This window comes from Triticum aestivum, chromosome 5B (assembly GCF_018294505.1).
Source record: "Triticum aestivum cultivar Chinese Spring chromosome 5B, IWGSC CS RefSeq v2.1, whole genome shotgun sequence".
Lineage (NCBI taxonomy): Eukaryota > Viridiplantae > Streptophyta > Magnoliopsida > Poales > Poaceae > Triticum > Triticum aestivum.
Genome location: NC_057807.1, coordinates 672,048,421 through 672,059,361, shown reverse-complemented (window position 1 = coordinate 672,059,361; position 10,941 = coordinate 672,048,421). Strand labels below are relative to the sequence as shown.

At 46.9% G+C, this 10,941-nt stretch overlaps 1 long non-coding RNA gene across 1 annotated transcript; it reads right to left on the bottom strand.

Annotated features, from left to right (window-relative positions):
* Positions 1-9,664: 9,664 nt before the first annotated feature.
* On the bottom strand, positions 9,665-10,438 carry LOC123117561 (uncharacterized). Its single transcript, XR_006457420.1, has 2 exons — positions 10,306-10,438; positions 9,665-10,019 (listed from the first exon to the last, which is right to left on the bottom strand). It is a non-coding gene; the product is annotated as an uncharacterized lncRNA (long non-coding RNA).
* Between the last annotated feature and the right edge of the window lie 503 nt (positions 10,439-10,941).

Sequence of the window (10,941 nt, the reverse complement as noted above, 5' to 3'; positions counted from 1 at the left end):
AGGCTGCGCCTCCCCCCTCTCCCCTGCCCCTATATATAGTGGAGGGGAGGGAGGGCATCCATACCTGAGCCCTTGGCGCCTCCCTCCCTCCCGTGACACCTCCTCCTCTCCCGTAGGTGCTTGGCGAAGCCCTGCAGGATTGCCACGCTCCTCCATCACCACCACGCTGTTGTGCTGCTGCTGGATGGAGTCTTCCTCAACCTCTCCCTCTCTCCTTGCTGGATCAAGGCGTGGGAGACATCGTCGAGCTGTACGTGTGTTGAACGCGGAGGTGCCGTCCGTTCGGCACTAGGATCATCGGTGATCTGAATCACGACGAGTACGACTCCATCAACCCCGTTCACTTGAATGCTTCCGCTTAGCGATCTACAAGGGTATGTAGATGCACTCTCCTTCCCTCGTTGCTAGTCTCTCCATAGATAGATCTTGGTGACACGTAGGAAAATTTTGAATTTCTGCTACGTTCCCCAATAGGTGTAAAGTACCACATCGAATCCACCAAACTTAGTGGCGAACCCCTCACGCCTAAGAACGTTGCGGACAGGTGGACTCGTCAGTGCGGAGTTCTTGTGAAGGACAAACTCCCGATCTCTATTCAAGAATGGAAAGAGCCAAAGACTAAACGTCCAGGTGTTACTTGGGTCGACGACAGAGCCAAAAAAGACCTGGTGAAATCTCTGATGGAACATTTCACCCTACCAGATCATTTTACTGAAGCAGATGTGGAGAAAGTCAAGGCCGCTGCTCTTAAGAAGATGGCAATTGCATTCAACACCCACAAGAAAACAGTATGGGCCAACTGCCTCGCTAATGAAAGGAAGACTCCAGATTTCAAGGGAACACTGGAGAAGCAAAGAGAACACTGGGACGATTTCGTGACCTTCAAGGATTCAAAATTATCTAAGGAACGGTCGATGAAAAACAAGGCAAATGCCGCAAAAAAGACGCAGTTCCATAGGCTGGGTCCAGGTGGCTACGCGGTGGGAATGCCTAAGTGGGATAAGTCTGAGCAAGAGATGAAGGGTGCAGGGGTCACTCCGATTACTAGGAGCTGGCCCCCAGGTGCAGAACTTGGTTCTATGCGCATGAGGGGGGGGCGTTGGACCCGAAGACAGGCCTGGTTTCGAAGAAGGCAAGTCTAAAAGGAGCCGAACAAAAGATACTTGACGCAATAGAAGAAGCTCGAGCGGGGATGTTCACGCCCAACAGAGAGAACGACGATCTTACGCGTGCCCTGGGAAATCCTGAACACCCGGAAAGAACACGAGGCATGGGCGTTATTCCCTGGTATGAGGCCTTTTCGGACTGGAATGACGACTACAGGTCCCGTGCAAGAAAGAAGATGGAGGAGGAGAAGAAGAGGAAGCTGGAGGAGGAGCAGAGGAAGCAGGACGCAGAACGCCTTCAAGGCCTAGAAGCAAGGCACGCGGACCTGGCACTCAAATTCCAGCAGCAGCAACAGATCGACTCACTTAGCCAGGAAAGGGGGTCTCAGCAGCGGCAACAGCAAGCGGATGATCGTCCAGCATTGGATAGCACCGTCCCATCCATGCCGAGAAGCAGCGTTGGTTCTGCCCGGGCAACACATTGCTGGATACATACCCTATGGATGACATCATAGAGAATACTAATTGTGAGCTACACTCCAAAATGAAGAACATATCCATGAAGGTGGCGGACGACGTTGCTTTTCCAGTTACCCCCGAAGCAACCTACCATTGCATCCCGATTCCAGAGGGCTATGCTCGTGTCATGGTTGATGAAGTGGTGGACCCATATTCGGGGCTAACGCTTGACATTCCTGGAGGTGAAGGCGAGCGCACACTGGAAGAGGCCATACATCGTATCATCCTACGGAGAAAGGATTGCATCATCTTTCGAAGTCCACCGACACCGCCTTGTCTGCCGACTCCTCCTCGAAGTCCGCCACCGAGTCAGCAGACTCCCGCTCCTACAAGTCCACGAATGCGTGAGACGACTCCTCCTCGAAGTCCGCCACCTCCTCCAAGTCCCCGAACGCGTGAGCTGACTCCTCCGGTTTCAAGTCCGGCACAGCGTCATGCCACTTCTCAGGTTTCAAGTCCGGCACCGTGTCAGGCCACACCTCCTGCTTCAAGTCCGGCACATCGTCAGGCCACTTCTCCTGGTCCAACTCCACGCCAGCCGTCTCCGCCGTCTCAGCAATCGCAGAAGAGACATGCCGCAGCTTTGGTGCGTAGCGGTACGAGTCGAGGTAGTTCAGGAAGTACATGCGGAGACAAGCGATATAAATATGGTCCAAGCCTCGCTCCTCTTCCTCAGAGGCCTTACGACATGACTAAGGAGCAAAACGCAGGCATAGTGCAAGCCCAAGTGGACGCCCATTTTGGACCAAAACTGGCACCGCCGCCAAAGGAGAAAGTGCCTGAGAAAGTAATTGACCACTTCATTCGTATGGCTAGAGAACCAGCTTTCAAGCCTGTTGACTCAGACTATGAGCGCCAAATCAGGAAACTACATCGAGAACGTCTAAAGAAGGAAGCGAGCTCGAGCTCGAGCCAACAAGCAGCTGGCAAAAAATGCGGGAAAACCGTTCCCCAGTTGGGAGAACAGGCGGCGCAAGCGATCCCCCCGCTTGTTGTGCCAATAACACATGAGAGGAGTAGTACGCGCGCCAAATATTATTGTGGGCAAACCGTTAGCGTTCCCCGGCATGGCGATGTGGTAATAACGGAGGATCATATAATGCAGACTCAAATGCTCAATATCTCTGTTGGACAACTCCTCGAAATCGAGCCCATGCCTACGCTTAGAGAATCGTAAATAGCATGGAAATATGTCCGGGGCCAACCTTTGGTCCATCTAGACAAGGCCAAGGACCTCCCAACGAGAATGTATCAATTGCATCAATGGTACATGAACATTACCAAGATTTCCAATCGAGAGTCCCTCATGGTGAATGTCAAGCATGAGCATTATTACCATGAGAAAGCTCTGGCCATTGAGTATTCAGAACTATTTCAGTTATACAATCAAGACGCACTCGACAAGTCTATCGTCCGTTGCTATTGTCTATAAGTGATTTCTTTCTGTAATTTAAGTCTCAAGCTAGTTATGTAGTGATAATTTTGAGCAATCATTACATGTAATTATCCTTACTATATTCTTTTTCTGTGGTATTATATGCAGGATGAAGGTGTATGAAATGAAAAAAGCTGGACGCTATGGCGTTGGGTTCATTGACCCAAATACCATTAATGAGGACATATGGCAGATTGAATATTGTCAAGATGTTGTAGAGGAAAGCATGCTACAGTTCTTGAAGCGCCTCAATAGCAATGAAGATATACTACTTCCTTACAACTTCCCGTGAGTCACACTGTCTTGTACTACAAATTCTATTTTTTTTGCTTACTAGCTAGCTAGATGTTAATAATTAAGTGTATACGGTTTATGTTAGTTGATTAATTTTATGCACATGCTCGCTTAATTAAGACATGCAAACGTGTGCGTATGCAGTTGGTACTGGATCTTGTTAGACATTAAAGTTGAGGAAGGAAAAATTGAATTATTGGACTCACTAACTAAAGAAGATAAAGACTACACCATCGTGAAGGAGATAGTTAACATGTAATTTCAATCATTATTAACTATATCTCGGCCTATTAATTATTAGTTCGTCATTTCCTGATATGAACTATTTAATAACCCCTTTATTAATTTTCTTTACCGACGGGCAGGGCATGGGAAAAGTTCATCAAGGTGACTCCAGGCAAGTGGGCAAATAAGTTGTTTTGGCATCGACCCAAGGTAAGTAATTAAGTAGTACTAGCTAGCTACCATCTTTTTAATTCTTGTTTCAATATCATTAATTAATTATCATGCTTGATTAATCATTATCTAATTCAATTCCATTCTCGTAAAGGCCCTGAAGCACGCGCCGGTGAATAATCTGTGTGCATTCTACGTTTGCGAGAACATTCGCATGATGACGTGCGAAAGGAGCAGATCTGATAGACAGGACTGGGTACGTTTGTCAGAACACTATTCACACCATTATCGATATCTAGTCACACAACTAACACACATGCATATTGATCTCCTTCTTAACAGTTCAGATCGGTGCGGGATAAGCTCCTACCATCAGACCGCATACTATCACTTCAAGAGGAAATAACCGGATTTTTGCTCGACCAGGTCATAGATTCCAAAGGAGAATACTATTACCCGCTACCGCCCCCATGAACCACTTGTCATCATGCTCCGGAGGCACCAAAGGCAACATATGTAGGAGAAATTGTATATGTATATACATGTGTATGTGTGAATAATTAATGGTGTTGGTTTGTGAGACATTCGATGATATATATATATATATATATATATATATGCGGTTCTACGTACGAGAAAATCTATTTATATATATGCATAACGTGTACAATTTGTAGTATCGTGAAATACCAGCAAACAAAAAAAATTGAATGAAAAACAAATCAACCCCCCCCCCCCCAATATTTAGTACCGGTTGATGTTACCAACCGGTACTAATGCCCTACGCGCACCCGGGTCTGGCTCGTGCCACGTGGTGGCACTTTAGCGCCGGTTCGTGACGAACCAGTACTAAAGGGGGGGGGGGCTTTAGTCCCTACTCTTTAGTGCCGGTTGGCGAACCGGCACTAAAGGCCGTTACGAACCGGCACTAAAGGCCGGTTCTGCACTAGTGCCCCTCCCCCCCAAGAAATCTCCTTCCTCCTACTACCGCCGATCCGCCCCACCTCTGTTGGCCTTTGGGCCGTGGAGGTGCAAAGGATCTCGGCCCCCGACGTGCGGGAGGGACCCCGTTTTTGTTTTCATTTTCGTTAGGTTCATCGTCTTGGTCAAGGCTGTGTGGCGCTGGTGATGTCTCTCACTAGGAATAATGTCTCTCATGTTTGATCCCCGCCACGATGGTGTGAACAACATCGTGAGAGGATGTATGGAGGTGTGTCTTCGTCAAATCTTGTGGGATTCGGCTAGTGCTCGTCTTTGGTGGATCTATTTTGATTCGGTTTTTGTTCATTTTCGTTCGTGGGGTTACATGTTTGATCTTTCTGATCTACAACTCTCTTCATCGGCGTTGGTTGCTGCTCTATTGCGCTGGTCCTTTGGAGCCTTAACAAGACGACTTTTCGACTGCCTACTACAACAAGGTTTGTCTGCCTTCAATTAGGAAGGGGCAATGACGGCGGCGTGTCTTTGACTCGCTCCAGTGCTTTGTAGTCATCGCTAGGTGATCCATGGACCTGGATATAATTGTTATTGCCTCTAATGTTCTCTGTACTGCCATGATTGATAAATAAATTGAAATTTTCTCTCGCAAAAAAGATAATCTCTCCTACTATAAAGGATTTAACATGTCTCCCGCCCTACCACTTCTTGTTTTTGCAAAAAAAAACTGCACTTAAAACGTAAGTAAGGTCACAATTCGTTCTTTCTTACGTCTGCCCCTTCGTCCTCGCCACACCTCGTTTCTAGTTTTACACCTCGTTTCTAGTTTTACATATTTTTTTCCCTGCCATATTTTCTTTTTTTTTGAACACAGTACAGACGGAAGCGCCCATACATACGCGCATACATTCACCCCTATAAACATACACAAACCCTACGCCTATGAGCATCTTTTAGAGACTGAGCTGGCAAATCATCTTAAAGATTTATGAAGTCACCATAAGGGCCTCGTCGTCGACGGTAACGCCTCCTTCCGCTGAAAGCGCATCGCCAAAAATTCTGAAATAAATTCAGGAATGATGTAAGCACCAGGACTTGAGCCCTGGTGGGCTGAGACACCACTGTCTCTCTAACCATCCAACCATAGATTGCTTCGTCCTGCCACATTTTCTTGGAAACCGCATTAACTGTCAAAACTAAAGTATATTTTTGGCATGAAGCTACATTAACAAAAAATGACAAGCAAATTACGGTGATTGCCTACCAATTTTTCCCCGATAATCCTACATCCACTTAAAGCTATGAACCCCTCTTACTTAACCTTCCTTTAAACTTCTCCGCCCCCCTGATTTTCAGGTGGATGGGGCCCTTCCCTCCCCCTTCTCCAACCATAATTAGCCACGTCGCTGATTACGTAAACCACGTAACATTCTCTACATAGGTATAGCATTACTCATTTTTTCCCGTTGTAAAGTACAGACAATTTTCGAGTAAGTGTAAACAAAAAAAAGCCTCCTTGATTCTTACCATCAATCGATCGTGTGCTTGGCATACGAGAAGCGCGCTCTCCCCAAATCAAACAAGTAGGGAGTACAAGTACGTGCTTCGGCTCGCGGTGCCGTCTGGCATGTAAAAGCCACAACACCGCCGACCGATCATCCATCAGAACTGAAATAGATGTCTTGTAATAGGATAATCGATCCTCTGTCCTTTTCCAGTGTCGTTGCGGTGATTGGCTCACGTTTTCCACATTGTTCTCAACGAAAGATGAGACCGTGGATGTGGAGCAAGCATAGGATCTCATTACAGAGCGGCGGAGTTACATTGGACGGATGCATCTGCCGCCACACCATCAATGACACCACCATGATGTCAACTTTGGCCATAGGTATGATGAGCAAAATATAAATTATGTACCTAAAATCTTAAAAGTGCAGGCGCACTTTTTTGGCGTCCCGAGCGGCCGCACTAAACGACACCGTGCTAGAAAATCCCCTTTGTTGTCTCCCATCCCAAGTCTCCGTCGTCCGGCTCTGCTACTCTTTACGCTCATGTCGGCCACTCGGCCTCCAACGCCACCCACGTCGCCGCCGAGGCCGCCCTCCACCACCTCCATGGCTCCCACCCGGAGACCCGCGTGCTGCGCCTCGAATCGTCGCTCGCGACGCGGGCCATCCCCGCCGAGCTCCGCGCCATGGCCGCTGTCCTCCTCCGCAAGATCCTTTCCCCGACGGCCTCCTTCGACGTCCATCGCCGAGCTCCGCATCATGGCTGATGTCCTCCTTCGCAAACTCCTCTCTCCGACGACATCCTCCGACTCTGGCCCCTCCTATCCCCCAAGAGCCAGACCGCGCTCAAGTCCAACCTCCTCGACGCGTCCGACGGTGGCGCAGTAGACCTGATGGACCTTGATACTGCTCACTCTTTGACCTCTGTCGGGCAGGAGCGTAGGAGGTTGCTGCCACCGGGCTGAATCCATCCCTCGTTCTTTATGGAATCGATACACACATCCAGATTCGTCCCTCGCTTGCTTGCACGAGAACGCAAGTTGTTTTTCCTACTTCCGCTCAAGTTGCATAGGCACTTGAAGAGCATTTTACCCCTTTTTTGAGTAGGATACATGGGCAGTTGTGTCTGCTTGTACAAAAAGTACGCATTGCTGATATTTTTTGCTGTATCTGCTTGTACAAAATGCAAATATTTTTTGTTGGTATCCACAGTAATTATAGTTACACATATAGTAGTCCTAGTTAGTACATGCATGGCCATAGAGTTGCACAATCTAGTTCGCATAGTCGCATATGAATTGTCATAGCTTGTAATGTAGTCTAGTTGCACACACATTAAAATTTAGTTGGTTTGTAATGTAGTCTAGTTGTACACACATTGATGTTTAGTTGGCAGAAAGATTAGTTCGTCGAAACATCTCCATGCGGGGTCTACTTTTAAAGAACACGTCACGAGGGTTTCAACAGTGAAAACGGATCTGGATTTCGACGCACGGTGTAGAAGATATTTCTTTTATAATTTTGAAAACCAAAAATTAATGCACAATAGACAAATATAAGGAACATTAATACAGCGACACGCAGACATCGGAAGAGACCATATAGACTAATTAATTACCAGTGCCCTTTTTAGCACTTTTGGATTACAATAATTTTGCCCTTTTTAGTATGCGTTAGGGACTAAACGTGCTGTCTTTCCTGGAACAGGGGGCATGCACTTATTTTATTTGGCCGGCCGCCAGGTAGACCCGTCCAATTATATATGCCACACAATTTGTATTGTTAGATCCAACAATGCTATCTTTTGAAATATAAATTATACAGTGTCAAGTACTTTTTTTTTGCGGAAAAACTTTCAATCTATTTATCTTCAATCATGGTAGTACAACGGACACTAGAAATAATAAAAATTACATCCAGAACCGTAGACCACCTAGCGACGACTACAAGCACTGAAGCGAGCCGAAGGCGCGCCGCTGTCATCGCCCCTCCCTCGACAGAGCCGGGCAAACATTGTTGTAGTAGACAGTCGGGAAGTCGTCGTGCTAAGGCCCCATGGAACCAACGCACCAAAACAGCAACCGCCGCAGATGAAGAGTGTAGATCAAAATGATCCAACCTAAAGACACACGAACGAAGACGAACGACGAACAGATCCGAGCAAATCCACCAAAGACAGATCCGCCGGAGACACACCTCCACACGCCCACCGATGATGCTATACACATCACCGAAACGGGGACTAGACGGGGAGACCTTTATTCCATCTTCAGGGAGCCGCCGCCGTCTCGCCTTCCTGAACAGGACATAAACCCTAACAAAGCTCGAAAAAATATATGAAAGCGGAACCCTCCCATCGGCAAGGGCCAAGATCCACTCCGCCTTCATGGCCCTAAGGCCACCAGAGACGGGATGGACCGGCACCGGCGCCGGTGGGAGGCAAAGAACCCTAGTTTTGGGGAGGCGGCGGCTGGCTACGTTGGAGGCGGCGGCTGGATACGAGGCGTGTCAAGTACTTCTGTTACTTAAATTTATGATTAAATTTGATGCAAAGCACAGCAGGGACTACGGAATCTGGATGGAGAGGAAATATTCTTTGGATGTTAACTCTACCAATTAATGGATGCAACGCGCTATCTCAGAGGAAAGAAAGAACAACCACATAACTATTTATGTACTTTCTTCGTCCCATAAGGGCATTTTTAATGGCAACCCGTAAATTTTCTTTTGTATCCATTCACGGATAGGGGGACCAACCCGCGAACATGGATGCGGGAGGCCGCCATTTAACCATAATCGCATAAATTTTAAACTCTTCTTCAACAAACCGGATAAAATTCGTGCAAACAAGGCCGAATTTTATATAGACATCACGGATTTCATACAAACACGGTGAATTTTCATTACATTTCGAACATTTAGAACAAAAAAAATGACCCGACCCTAAATCTATCCTACAGCGACGGCGTCCGGCGTCCAAGCCCGTGTCGTCCTTCATCAGCTGTCTCCATGAGCACCAACGATAAGACCAATGAAGTGAAGGCGCAGTCTTCGGCGAGGAAGAGTATAACACGGGAGACGAATCGACCCATGTGGGACACCAAAACCTGTTGCCTCCCGTGGCGTACACACCTACTAGGAACATGCTCAGCACGACTTAGAGGCGGCTCGGTGTCGTGGGTATGAGGGAAGAGGTATATTCGTTTTGCATGGACTCCTTCCTTGGTTCTTTCCCCACTCCATATCGACTGCGTGCTCGGCATAGAAGCGTGCTCTCGCCAAATCAAGCTAGTAGGGAGTACAACATAGTACAAATCTGGACAGGGGCGGAGCTGGAGCAAATCTTACCCGATGCACCACTTTAACAAGGCATAAATTTTTTCAAGCGTGGATGTATTGAATAAATGTGTGTTTTATAGGTTTAACACACATTATTGGATATAATAGAAGCGATTTGTAAAAACGAAATGTAGCCATCAAATTGTTTACTATAATGATAAAACAAGGGATATAACTACTTGAAATGTAGCCCAAATGAAAGTACTTAGATTGCTAAAAATTGAAAATTACCTTAGTATGTTTCTATTCCTCCAGGCCATGAAATACTCAACCACTTGTTTCTATTCCTCCAGGCCATGAAATACTCAACCACTTGAGCATTGGTGGCCCTTTTCATTTCTTCCTTCTCCACATAACAAATAATATCATCACTCAAACTTTCATCATTGAGGCGATTGCCCTGATCATACTGAATCTCCTCTTCCCAATTTATGTCTTCTGGCTGTGATGGTGCATTTCTTTTGAGAAGAAACTTGTCCATAGTATCTGTATTTGACAAATATAAATTATAAATGAGACATGGAGAATTGTATAGGCAAATAAAATATAACCTAATTAGAAGTTATAACCCTAGAAAATACTCCACACTTTTACCAAAACATAGTGATTTACTATATTCACTACAAGTCTATACATGATTGTTGAAGTTCAACAAAACTAGGAAAAGCAAGACAAAGGCCCTACCACAATTGTGGCCTTTTGTAATTTATCATCTATGGCGGACACAGAGACGAACATTCAAGATTGGAATTTGAAAAGGATGCGAAATTACCGAGCACCGGACGGCGTGCAACGTTGCTCGTGCGCGTCGCTTCGTCACCGTGTGAGGACCCAGGCTGCATGGAGGCCGGCGGCCGGCGCGCTGCCGCTGCCGCCTCCGGCGGCTGTGTGGGACGGCGACGCGCGGGGGGCGTATGGAGTATGGTAGGCTGGGTTCGTACGCGTAATGCACAAATCGATCGATGGATCGATTAGTTTTTTTCTAGTGAAAAAAAAGATGGATCGATTAGGTTTGCGTACGTGACTACGTGAAGAGATTCTCTTTTTTTTCATAGACAAAAACTACGTGAGGAGATGGTGGATGCGCAAGCGAACCGTCGTGCGTGCGTGTACTGCTGCGTTGGGCCAGTCCGGAGGCGTCGGAGTGGCTGGAACGGGCTGACCCTGATGCACAGCTCTTGGGCCACCCTGATGCACTCGGCCTTTTTAACTAATAGGCACTGCTAGGGAATTTTTTCACCCGTATTCCTGTGCATACGGGTCAGCCCAATGGGCTCCGCCCCTGAATCTGGATGCTCATGTATACACATATACACTCAATTCTATGAATGCACACACGCACACCCTATTCTTATAAGCACCTCTGAGATATTGAGCCAACACATCGTTTTGAGATTGATAAAATTGT